Here is a 12,424-nt window from a genome sequence, read left to right on the forward strand (position 1 = left end):
ATGATACACGCATACATAATACAAGCAAGCTTTTCCACACTTTAAGGACGAGTCGGATGTTATAATATGCGCCAACGATTCTTTAGGACTCCAAATGCTCGTTCGACATCCTTCATAGCCTTTTCTTGGTGCGTTTTTTACTTTATGCGTTTTGGATCACCTGGACATGTTAGTGTTTTCACAAACACAACAAATTCAGGGTATATACCATCGGCAAGATAATACCCATAATCGTACGTCGTTCCATTCACTTGAAATGGACAGTTAGGTGCGGACCCATCACAAAACCCATTGAATATGGGCAACATATCTAAAACATTAATATCGTTGTTTGAGCCGCGAGCACCAAAAAAAGCATGCCAAATCCAAAGTTCCTATGACGCAATAGCTTCAAGTATGATTGTGGGGTGACCCTTATCACCCCGTGTAAATTGCCCTTGCCATGCATTGGGATAACTACCCCAAGCCCAATGAAGACAATCCAAACTTCCAAGCATACCAGGACTCCAAATGCTCGTTCGAAATCCTTCATAGCCTTTTCTTGGTGCGTTTTTTACTTTATGCGTTTTGGATCACCTGGACATGTTAGTGTTTTCACAAACACAACAAATTCAGGGTATATACCATCGACAAGATAATACCCATAATCGTACATCGTTCCATTCACTTGAAATGGATAGTTAGGTGCGAACCCATCACAAAACCCATTGAATATGGGCAACATATCTAAAACATTAATATCGTTGTTTGAGCCGTGAGCACCAAAAAAAGCATGCCAAATCCAAAGTTCCTATGACGCAACAGCTTCAAGTATGACTTTGGGGTGACCCTTATCACCCCATGTAAATTGCCCTTGCCATGCATTGGGATAACTACCCCAAGCCCAATGAAGACAATCCTAACTTCCAAGCATACCAGGAAAGCCATGAACACTAGCATGATGAACATATAATGATTAAACGTTAGTAAAAGTGGGTTTACGCAAATATCTTGGGATAACTACCGTGTAAATTTCCCTTGCCATGCATTGGGATAACTACCCCAAGCCCAATGAAGACAATCCAAACTTCCAAGCATACCAGGAAAGCCATGAACACTAGCATGATGAACAACACATTTGCAAAACTCATCCAAACTGTCCCTAGCTACTTATTCAAACATTTGAAAATATTCATCACATGAATCAGAAACAGAACCTTAAGCTAACTGACGAACCGCAACTACGGATTTTTATATTTCTGAAAACTTATCCGCACCTCTTGCATCTCGACGTTGTCTAATATATTCAGAAATGTTAGTAACGTCACCAACTATATGAAGAAATAAATGTTTTGCCATTCGAAATCAACGTCGAATTTGGTGTTCCCCGTAAACAGAATTTTCATTGAAGCAATGTGCCATTAGATGGGTGTTTGCATCCCAACGATCTCTGAGAATCATCTTCCGCATCTTAGGTTGACTAGATTCGACTTCCTCCTCTTCTTCTTTTTCTTCTTGCACCGTTTCTATAATCGTTTCCCATGATTTAACAATAGCCTGACCAATGGTTAGTAACAACTTACAGTTTTGTAACAGATTTGCCTTTTTTAGAATTTTTTTAAGAAGATAAGATAAAGATAGGTTTGAGTGAATAGGTTATGATATAGAGTATATGTTTGTATTTATAGTGGTTAGAAAAAATGAAAATAAATAAATAAATATGGCAACGGTCATTTGCAACGTTCACAAAACCCACCCAACGTCCACCTTTTCAAACTTTTTCCCTCAGTATAAAGCCACCGTCGGTGTTATACCAGCAGTGAAAGTAACGTTGCGGCCCGATGTTTACCAGCGGTGAAGTTGGCCATGTGGGCTTACCGCCGATGAGATCTTCATGATACCGTCTAGCCTAAGGCACTCTTGCTCTCTCACATGAAACTATTAAACATCAATAGGCTAGAATTAAAACTTGTATTTATTACTAAACAATAAATATCTCCTTATGCACCTCTAAGCTATCAAATAGTAAACAAGGGAAGTCAGAATTAGAAATTAAAATTCTTAATATTAAGTACTAACCAGACAACCAATTAGGCATCGTAATAAAAAGGAGAAAAGTAAAAAAAAGTGAGTGATGGAAAACATATAAAAGCTCCTAAGTTTTCGAAGTATTCTATGTGGTTATATATCTCTTTACAGACTTGCAATACCATTGATCTTTGCTGATTTAAAATAAGACTAACGTCTCTTATCTTCATAAGAACAACACACACTACATTCGAGATTGACAATAGATCCTCTTCTTCCAAGACTAGTTTGTTAAGGACCTTTTCAACTAATTTACTTAACTTTCAACCTCCTATGCCATTAAAAGCATAAGAGATATCATCTCCAACTTTCATTGTCTTATTCATCTCTTGTACCTTCACCTCATAATAAGGTTGAAGGTTGACGGTTCCCTCTAATCTAATTTCCTTCGTTACTCTTCTTCCTCTCAAATCTCAGAACAGACGCGAACAAATGAAAGTTTCCAATCCATGCTCTATTCAAGTATTCAAATAACACATGTTGATCATTAATTCTTAAAAATTGGACAAACACGAATCGACCCCTTATCTTGGAAAGCTTTTTTGAAATGTAATAACATCCACAACTAACCCATGTCTATTACATTTCCATAGATCCTTTACCAACAAATAACCTATTAGATGGTGTAAAATCTTTGAAAATAAGTTAAGTCTTTTCCAAATATCTCTTGACCTTCCAGAGGGTGAAAAATATCTAAAGATGTCTTAAAAGTTTATATTAAAAGTATTCAAACATAAACATTAATTTATAGATTATTGGGTGATTTATGTACATGTATATATTTATGGGGGTGTGTTTGGCAACTATCATGCAGGTTAACGGGTTTATATGCTGACTTTGGGTTAAAGCCATGGATCTTCTTATCCGAAGTATTTAAGTATTGTACCTGCATTTTCTTGTCATTCAATTCATTTGTTTCCTTCATATATGTATTCACAAACTCTTTTGTCTCTCTCACTTGTAGATTAGGGTTTCATATCTAGGGTTTGTTCATATTCTTTGTTTTATGTATAAATTTCTAGTTCATATATAGTATGAGTGTGAGTGTGATATGTAGTGAGGTTTTCTAGTGTATTATATTGATGTAAACCATCCGTTTCATAATGAATGAAATGATGATGTTGAGAAGTTCTTGAGTTGTTTACGTTTTTTAGATGGTATCAAAACGTTCAGGCTCTGATTATTCTCTTTTGATGTTCGTTGGTGTTTTCTTCACTCGATCGTTGATTTAATAAAGGTATTCTCCGAATCCAATTTTTTTTTCCTTAGTTTTGGTTAAATCGTCATAGTTGTTGTTGTTGGATTAGTGTCTAAGCCTGTAACTATATTTGGTAAATACTTGACCCGGTTGTGCATGGTCCTTTTGGGTTGCCTTCACCGAAGTAACATGATAGGATGATTTATTAAGAAAGAGGTTATGATGATTTATTAATATGTTATATGAATAATATATTAATGGAGAAATCATATAATTAAATTAATATTCGACAAGAATTAATTAAGAAATTAATTATGTGACTAAAAGACATTAATTTAATAACAGGGACTTAAACTGTCAAATGTGTGATAGTTGAGTATTGGGTTGAGGAGCCTCTTGGACTAGGCATGGATGAAATTAGGATGTGTCCATCCATAATTTCTGCCCTAAGGCCCTATTCCAGAAGCTTCCTTGGATAGTTTAACGCCTAAGCTGTCCATTAGGGTTTAGACTGAAACCCTAGTTGCTCCAGTATAAATAGGACCCTAAGGCTTACAATTTGCGGCCACTTGAAACCCTAGAAAGATCATAGCCGAAATTGTGCCTCTTGCAACCTCTCTCGAATATCATTCTTTTGCTATTGGTGTTTGTAAGCCATTAGAGGAGTGACAATTGTGACTCTAAGCTTCAAAGACAAGAAGATTCAAGCAAGCAACAAGAGGTAATCATCTAGATCTGACTTGTCACATTAATTTCGAATTATACTCATTAGATCAAGTTTTGGAAGTTTTGGATGAATGCATGTATAATTAGAGAAACCTAGATCCAAGCATTAGGGTTTGCATGAGCACATAGGATGTTCTTTTGGCTCAAACACATCAGTGATATCAGAGCTTTGTTTGGTTTCTGTTGTATTGATGTTTATTTATTCATGCTTTAAAATCATTTTTTGGGCTAACTGTCTAATGAACTCGATGAGTTCCAATTTTGAACTCGACGAGTTTAGCTGTCACACATAGAGATTTTTGGGATCTCTTGCTGTTTTGCTTAAGGATACTTACCTAAATCATACTAAAATCTGAATTTTATTACTGTTTTGTGAATATCCTTAACAAAACAAAATATAATCACCAATTGTTTGAATAATAAATTCCTTATTTGATAATATTTGATTATTTGAATTAATTATTGAATTATCTTGTGTAACGCCCGCGTTTCCAGGCTAGGTATTATTGTTGATGTAATAGTCTAGGTTAACCATTGTAACTCTTTTTGAAGTATTAATGACGAAATATTTGAGTATTATGTGAATTATGTGTTTATTTTCTTAATTATTATAATTTAATGAATTAAGAATAAAATGAGCATCAAAATTAAAATGTGAGATAAGCCCGATATCTTTTCATGAAGATGTAGTGGTTGAAACAAGGATTCTGAAGATATAAAGAATGCCGAAATCCAAGTTATAACAAAGAACTTATGACATGTCGAAGTTTCGTGACAGAATAGGCAACGCTGAATGACGTAAAAAGTGAAATTTACATTAGAGCGATATTTAGCCTTAGTGATCTAAACGAATGTTGTAGAGTTCATTAAACCGAGAGCGTGCCTAAAAAGATCATCCAAATCTGACTTCGTATGAGGAAGTTATGATTTTCTGAAGTTTCGACTTAACAGTATGCAACTCGAATACTCGATTTGAGATCGAGCGGTTTTTAGCCGAAACAATCTAAATGAGAATCGGAGATCTCATTAATAGTAGTAAAACGATAAAAAGACAGGCGAAAACGGACGTCAGATGAAGAAGTGGTGAATTTATAACGGAGTTTTCCTGTCTCGGCCTACTAAAAATAAATAATAAAAACAAAGTCAAATTTAGCCAATGGAATCTAAATGAAAGTTGTAGAGCGTAGTCTCACTAACGCAGGGATATAAAGAACGTTGAAAGCAGAGTTCGTATGAGGAAGATATGAATTTTGGAAGTTTTATAAATAATTAAAATATATATTTAATTAAGAATTTCGGATAATAACCGAAGAGTCACTGATCCTATCCGAACTACGCCCAGCGTACAGCGAAGCATGACCCGCCTTAGACTCGAATGCTCCGAATACGTAAGCAATGACGATTTCCGAAGCGTACGCCCCGCGTACTGCGCATTACTCCCAGCGTAATGCGAGGCTTCTGCCCCTATATAAAGGATGCGAGGGCAACCGACCTTTATGCTCCTTTTCTCTTCTCTCTCTCCCTTTTTACCTTGTTTTTCGTGCAAGAAATATCTCGAAGCCCCGGTATTAATCTCGAGACCCGAAGCAAGTCCCAAAGCCTCGAAGATCCCGAGAAGTAAAATTCCCGAGCCGAAGCTCTGCCCACAAGGAGTCCGGTTTTTGTGAAGATCTTCCAGATCTACCGAAGAATACTACTTCTACAAGCCGTAGTGTTATCCGATCATCTACTGATCAAATGAGTGTGTAGTTACCTTCTTCTAACGCATAATCAAGAAGTATTTTATACGAAATACGTGTTATGTGTATATTTTGTTGTTATATGTGTGAATGTATATTCGCTTTCTTCTATCTCATAGATATGATTTATTCTCTATGACATACGTGTTATATGTATGTGCCTCATTTGTTGTTTGGAATATGTATTGAATAAGAATGCTATACAGGTTTTAAACTATGCATAAAAATATATCGATTTGTATCTACTAATATTTTGGGTAGAACATGGGTAGATAGTTGATGTGTGATAAACAGATGAGAGGCCTCAATGTTGTTTTTGGATTCAATCATCCAGCGGAGTTTAGATGACGACCATAGACTTTTCTAGACAGTCCTGTGGAACGCTAGTAGGTTCGCCACCTGTAGGTGTTAATGAACTTGGGTGTTCATTCGTTGTACTCCATCCCCCTCATGGTTGCCTTATTTGACATATATTGTTGGAAAACCCCCGAATGCATGTGTTGTCGCCCTGATGAAATATTCTAAGACTAGGTCCCTTGGGTTAGTTGTTTTAGGGACGTAAAGTGAGAATAACGGGAATGGGTAATTAGGTTATTGTTGCTTGGTGGAATTAAATATAATTATTTATTGTGGGTTGAAAACCCTATATGCTCACCAAGCTCCCAAGCCTGACCCACTCAGTTTCTTTGTATTATAGGTAGTGGCGCCAGAGCATAAGTTGGATGACTTGTCAAGTTATTTTTGGATTATAGACCTGTAGTTATATTTAACTATTGTAAGGTCTGTATTGAAATGTTTATGCTTTTGGTCTGTTTATCGGAACATGACATCCCGAGTATTGTAATATAATGAAAAATACATTTCTTTAAGAAATGCTTTGGTAAATCTTATTTTTATCATATTTTGTTTTGGGAACAAATTCTGCAACTGTTTTAATCAAAGGATTACTCTGAAATTATTTTAAAATCATAAATTAAACCGGTCTTTTCTGGCCGTGATTTTGGGGATGTCACATCTTGTAAACTAATTGATTAGGTCAAATTTAGATAATCATTAAATTAATTGTTTAATTTAAAATTATTTGCTATTTGATCCTTGTGTTTTGAAAAGTTCAAAACTTATCCTCAAGTTTTGAAATTTAAATTTTTTATTAAAAGTTAATTTAAACTATTTAAATTTCAAACCCTAAAATTTTATAAGTTTAAAATTCAACCTTATACTTTACAATATTATAAGATTAATATATATATATATATATATATATGTATGTATGTATATATATATATATATATATATATATATATATATATATATATATATATATAAATTAATCTTATAATATTGTAAAGTATAAGGTTGAATTTTAAACTTGTAAAATTCTAGGGTTTGAAATTTAAATAGTTTAAATTAACTTTTAATCAAAAATTAAAATTATATATATATATATATATATATATATATATATATATATATATATATATATATATATATATATATAACTTAAAATGCTAGTCTTACCGTCAGTAGGTCTCATTCACGATGTCGATCTATAAGGAGGGGGCGTATAAGGTTATGGCCTATAAAATGACCATTTAATGGGTGTCCACTCTCACCCACCGCTTCCTTGATTGGTGAAGGATCGTTAGCCGAACGGGTAGGATAGGGCAACCCTTTCTCATTAATAAGTATAATGAATTATAAAAGTAACTAAATGTTTTTACAAAATTCTCAATCTTAGTACTTTAGGAAAAAGTGAATTGATGCAATTCCATGAAATTACACTTTGTACCCTTGCTAAGATGTTGGTGGAGCATGTGTGGTTAACCGACACACTAATTGGGTTCTTAGAAAAAGTGACAGAGGGTGACTCATTGTTTGTCATAGTTCGATGGAGCTTGTGTGGTTAACCGACACATCGAATATGTGACTGTAACAATGAGGACACCATGTACATTTGCATGGTTATTCACACCCTCTTTGTGATCCTCGGCATCCCAGTCACAAACTAGAGGGGCATATCGAGATTTAAACATGACATTGAAAAGTTCAATAAATCTCAAAAGATCTAGGAATTTTCAATACATTTAAAACTTAATCCTTTTTTCGTTTTTCATGGTGGAGAATTAGTGAATCGTCATTCACTTACCTTCAAATTATTTACTTGTTAGATTACATAATCCCTCTTCTAATTTGTAAATAATGTTGTTGGATCCTAGCCCTAATTTCTCATTTAGGTGTTTAATTGGGGATTAATTTCTAATTAAACTTCGTTCTTTTCCTTTTCAGATGTCGAACATGAACAACAACAACTCTTCCAACTGGAATTCCTCCAGCTCATTCTCACTCATGAACTTGTGTGGGAGGGTGATATTTGACGGAAACAATTTCAATGATTGGATCTATAACATAAGAATGGTCACCCATTACGAGGACAAATAGTATATCCTTGACAAGGAGCTGAAGGAGATCGACATGAACACTGCCACTCCCGAAGAGATCGCTGCCTTTGAGGCCCACGAGCGTGATGCCATGAAAGTCCATCGATCATGCTAGCGACAATGACTTCCAAACTCCAAAAGTCCTATGAGGAAATGTATCCCTATGAGATGCATCAAGACCTGCTGGACCAGTACCACCAAAGTGCGAGGCAAGAAAGGTACAAGATCATCACTTTGATGATCAATACCCGAATGGGTAACGGAGAGTCCCTTACCGCTCATCTGCAAAAGATGCAAAGATATGTTGATCACCTGCTAAAGTTGAATGTTAAATTTGATGAAGAGCTGGCGATTGACATCATCCTTCACTCATTGCCTCCCTGCTACAACCAGTTCCACATGACCTATGCCATGAATAAGGAAGAGGTCACTTTGAGCAAGCTTCAAGGCTTGCTAAGGACTGTTGAGAGAAATCTCAAAGATAAGTATGTTGCATCAACTCCCACTCTAACTGCTACTCATGTTTTGGCTATTGGGTAAGGGAAGGGTAAGAAGAGGAAGGCTCCCTCAAAGATCCATCACAAGGGAAAGTCCCAAGATGGTACCTCTTCTAGTGGAACCAAAGTTGGTTCTGCTAAACCCAACTCAAACCCCAAGGAGGTAGAGTGCCACCACTGCCACAAAATAGGGCATTGGAAGAGAAGTTGCCCAGAATATCTGCAAGCAATCAAGGATGGGAAGATCAAGCCATCCTACACAGGTATTTACACAATTAAATCTAATGATTCATCACATTCCATTTCTTGGGTACTTGATACAGGATGTGGTTTTCACATTTGTTCTGATTTGAAAGGCCTAAGAAGAGATAGGGATATGGAGCATGGGAAGATAAATTTGATCATGGGGAACAAAAGATCATCGCCTGTCACCAAGATTGGAGTTTACTCTTTAATGCTCAGTAGTGGATTAGGATTAGATTTAAACAAATGTTGCTATTTGCCAGATATGGCAAGAAACATCATTTCATTTCATGGTTTATATAGACAAGGTTTTAGATATTCATTTGATAATGAAAAGGGTTCTATTAATGCTTATCTTAATGGTGTCTTTTATTTTGAAGCATTGCCTTGTAATGGAATATATGAAACTATGATGGTTGTAGATAATTAGGTGTTAGATTAGCACATTTTAAAGTATAATTTATAACCTAATAGTTACTTTGTTGGGGTTGTGTTTTGTTTCATTTGCGATTCTCGATAGTTATAGTTTTCTTCTCCCAGTTCTTTTCTTATACTGGAATCCTAGTATATCTTGGGATTTAGTTTATGTCTAGTTCATGGTTAATCAGACATTGTTTTTTCTCTTATGTTTTCATTTTTTTTGTCTCTATATATTTGTTTGTATACTGTGTTTCCAGGTGCTTGACATGCTAGTAGTCATTTTATTTGTATACATTTTGTTATTAAGAAAAACTTATAAATAATTTATAATCTTTAGGCTACATATTGTTATTATATATGGAATAAAATTGGATGTATTTTTATTATAATTTATAAATTTTGTTTTCTATATTCATACTGATAGTTAATGTACATTATAACTATTTGCATTTTTTTCGTGGATTCCTAAGTTATTTGATTCTTATTCCTTCTTTTACAACTTATCTTATGAGTATAGAATGAGCAAGCCCGACCCAATTTCTTTTTCATGATTTGCACAAACATAAGCCTAGAAGTGCCCAAATAGACCCATCTCGGATCGGTCTGAAAAAGACCGATACCGAATTGGTTTAGAATAAGACTAGACCGAAAAAAGACCTCAGTCTTTTTTTGGACTAATCTTAGACGACTCTATTTGTGCACCTTTAGGATTATTCAAATTATACACACATGGTTCCTGGTATGTGGTTTACTTAAGTTTGGTTTGTGGTTTTAGGAGAGTCGCAACGCGACTACTTAATGGTAACGACACTTTCTACATCATTAAGTAGCGACATGACCTTATGATGGCCGCGATGCAGAACCGTCACAGCCTAAAACCATAGGTCTCAGGCCTTGAATCCTATTTAAAGAATATGATTCTTAGGGATTCCTCTATTCTCAGCCTCCTTCACAAACATGAAGACCCTATCCTTGTGAGAGTGTTGTTGAGTCATTATGTGAACTTTTTGAGTTGTTATTGAAGAAATAGGACCCTTGGTACTTGGGTGAGCTTTATCCAGATGAAGTTTCCAACTTCTAGACCCTCTATTAACATTGTAAGTCATAAAGTTCCTTTCTTTAGACTTGAGTGACAATTTTGGTGTCTTTATGTCCATTTTCTTAAAGCTCTTAGAGTTTAGGGAACTCCAGAACCTTTTGATTCTTCTTGGGTGACTTCTGGACTTACTGAGGATCTGAAAAGTTCTTATATGAGCTCTTTTATTACCATGCATAGGATTCAAGCCCTATTTGTAGCATTTAAGAGTTAAGGTTTAAGTTTAGGTTTGCATGACTTAGGGAAATGGATCAAATTGGAAACTTTATCCATTAATTCCCTTTATAGAATTAAATCTAAAGATTTGGGCTTTAGACTTAAAGGATTAAGAGCCTGGTAAAAGTTAATTGAATAACTAAGAAGCATGATGTGACTATTTTGTTTGGTAGTGTTCGCGACGTGACTAAGGAGAGGGTTGTGACATGTCGACCGTTGACTTTTTAACCTTTTATTTATGGGTTAAACTTGTTGGGTTTGAGCTATACCCTTAAATTGGACATCTGTTGGGTTGTAGGTGGTTTGTGTTAATTTTTCATTCCTATGAGATTGTGGGCGTCTTTGATAAATGTAGTTGGAAGTTAGATTCTTATAGCTAGTAGCTGAAAGCTAGAAGCTAGAGCTTTTATTTGTATAGAAGTGTTCGACACAAGTAGCTGAAATTTTTTAAAATATGGTAATTACATAAAAGGCATATGGATATAAAGAAATATTATAATATAATGATAAATAAATTATATTTTCAAAACTATATTTATCAAAACTTAAAAACCATGCAAATTATAATACCAAGTGCCCTGATTTATCTTCTCAATGGGTAATTTTTTTATGCATATTAGTAATGATGACTTTTTTTACAAATAAAGTAAAGGGAAATGACACAAATGCCCTATTAACTTTCTAGGGTTTACCCGTTGAGTCCCTACATTATTTTCTTTTCTTTATAAGGGAAGGAACATCACTTTGTTGGGTAGAATAAGTCACTTTTCAAGGTTTGAGGGGGTCACCCAGTCAAAATTGCTGCCACCTCCTTTAATAAGAAAACAACGAGAGTTGAATGTGTCCTTCATTTATTTCTATCTCATTTACTAATCCCATACCAGTTATGTAGTGTGTTCTTTACTCCTTTAAGAAGACGATAATCAACGAACACTATTCACCATTCCATTTCTTCTAGAAAACCCTTATTTGGATATTTCTCTCCTCCTAACTCAAAGATGGATGTTGTATACATCGTTGTGGATGTGCACTTCCAAGTAATCTGCGTGAAATACCCCATACGCTACACTGATAGGATTACTCAGAGGCTGGTCGACATCGACTTTACAGGCATGGACAAGGATGAGAGCTATGCGTTCATGGCATGGTTAAGTGGAGAAAAGTGTGAGAAGCTCTATTACTACCAACCTGATATATATTTCCCAAAAGGTTTGATCTTAATTAGGAATGAGAAGGATTCTGCTGAATTTATGGTAATTGCTTATGAATATGGTGTCATACTCCCTTTCTATGTATATCATTTTGGTAATACTATCATGCAAGAATGATTAGATGAAGAGAACAAGGAAGTTGTTAATAACATGGAGGAAGAAGGGGACCCAAAAAAGTTGACTTATTTGACACAGGGGATGAGGATGAGATTGATGATGAGGTGAGGGCGGCGATGGGTTTGAGAGTAGAACGCCTTATTTTATCAGAAAGGATAAGGTTAGGCAATCAGAAATAGGTGCCAACCCAATTGTAGTTTAGCCTGTTGATGAATATACAGATGACAATGAAAATGTTGATCCTAAATTTCCAAACATTTTTAATGAATATCTACACTGGAAGGAGCAGGTACCAATGTTAGTGTCACACCCCAAAACTAGAACGGCGGAAACGTTTTGGGGTGGATGACGTCGTGTCAAGTATCACAACACATGCATTATAGTAATCAAAGTACAACAAAACATTGCATTAATAGTAATAGTTTTACAAGGTTACATTACAACAATTTAAAGTAA

Source organism: Lactuca saligna, chromosome 7, assembly GCF_052625555.1.
Source record: "Lactuca saligna cultivar CGN05327 chromosome 7, ASM5262555v1, whole genome shotgun sequence".
NCBI lineage: Eukaryota > Viridiplantae > Streptophyta > Magnoliopsida > Asterales > Asteraceae > Lactuca > Lactuca saligna.